This window comes from Impatiens glandulifera, chromosome 1, assembly GCF_907164915.1.
Source record: "Impatiens glandulifera chromosome 1, dImpGla2.1, whole genome shotgun sequence".
Lineage (NCBI taxonomy): Eukaryota > Viridiplantae > Streptophyta > Magnoliopsida > Ericales > Balsaminaceae > Impatiens > Impatiens glandulifera.
Genome location: NC_061862.1, coordinates 57,193,584 through 57,195,157, shown reverse-complemented (window position 1 = coordinate 57,195,157; position 1,574 = coordinate 57,193,584). Strand labels below are relative to the sequence as shown.

Sequence of the window (1,574 nt, the reverse complement as noted above, 5' to 3'; positions counted from 1 at the left end):
ATTTTTAATTTTATCACTTTTTTCAGTGAAATCTTGATTATATAGACATTTAAATTTAAGAAAAATGAGATATACAAAATTAAAAGCAATTTAATAGAGAAGAAGGAAAAATATTGATTAGAATAATCAATATTTTACATATATACAGATTCTTATATTATAAGTACTTGATATAATTTAAATTATTTACAAATATTTGATCTAATTTTATAAGTTCAAAATCATCTAAGGACTGAAATGTATTTTGTATATACGGCGGACACACTAATAAATTGTATAAAACGTGAACTGGGTTTTAAGAGAAACCTAACCATTTTGATCAATTTCCCTACCTAGGTTTTTTATTTGGCCGCCTCTTATCAATTCCTTTCAAATTTAGTCATTTTCTTGGATTCTTGTTGCGAGAAGTATCAGAAGATCTGGTGATGTGATTATCAAAGTGATCGGAGATGAAGATTCGTATAAATGTTCAATACTTTGTGGAAATCGGAGTCGTACGATTCAAAAGGAATGTAAGTAAAATTGTTAAAGTTTATATCTATGATGGAGTATATAAGATACAGAGTTTGAAGCGCCTTCAAATGAGATTTGGATTAGCTGAGTTATTGCAGGTAACTATGTTTTCTGTTCTTTTTCTTCTTTTGATAAGTTTTTCATTGAGATTTCTTACAACAAAATCAATTCTTTTTCTAGGAAAATTTGGTCACATACCTGCAATGTGTAGCTTCACACATAACAGGAGATGAAAAAGGTGATAGATTGGAACTTTTTCTCTTAACATTTTTCTGTATGAGTTTTTATGTTATTGATGTATGCCTAATAAACAGTTGCTGACTTAAAATTTTTTATACAGTGACCGTGACCCACAAATAGTGATGGGTCCCTAACAGAACCTCCATCAATAACTTCAGTCCTCCATCTGCAAATAAACAGGTCAGATTCACTTGCTTGGCCTTGAACTGTGCCAATGTAAAGGTACAATAACTACAATTTCTTTGTTGTAAATTAAATTTTCTTGTAAATGTTTTTAACAATTTTCTTCGTTTATTAATCTTTTGTTAGGTTATTCAATCCGAGATAATGTTATAATGCGTGCTTTGGGAAATGTCAATGAACGGAGAAGTGCTAGATCAATAATAACTTGTTAGGAGTTGTGTAAGAGCGAAGATTGTATGAACTTATATATGTGTGTAATTTTTTTTTTAGATTTTTAGTTTAAGTTTGAAATGACAATGTTGAGTTAAGATTATTGGTATAATATATGTTGTTAATGATTTGAATTAATGTTTAAAGTTAATGTTGATATTTGTTTATATTAAGTCGTAGTTTCAAACGTTTGAAAATAATTTGTAGTTTAACGAAGTTTGATCGATAATTTTCAATTTTAATGGATAATATTATCATTCAATTTGGCTATAAAGTGTTCAATTTGATTTAAAAAAAATGTTTTCTCAAAATCTTGTATAATTCAATTTTGGTGTGGGTTTTCTAAATTGTAAATTAATTGTTTACAATAGATTACCCAAAAACTAAATAAATATTTGGATCTATGATGTGGTTTTAAAAACAAATCA

The 1,574-nt window shown here is 27.4% G+C and overlaps 1 long non-coding RNA gene across 1 annotated transcript; it reads left to right on the top strand.

The window, feature by feature from the left end:
- Positions 1 to 611: 611 nt before the first annotated feature.
- On the top strand, positions 612 to 1,167 carry LOC124919044. Its single transcript, XR_007097550.1, has 3 exons — positions 612 to 751; positions 854 to 933; positions 1,063 to 1,167. It is a non-coding gene; the product is annotated as an uncharacterized LOC124919044 (long non-coding RNA).
- Positions 1,168 to 1,574: the final 407 nt, after the last annotated feature.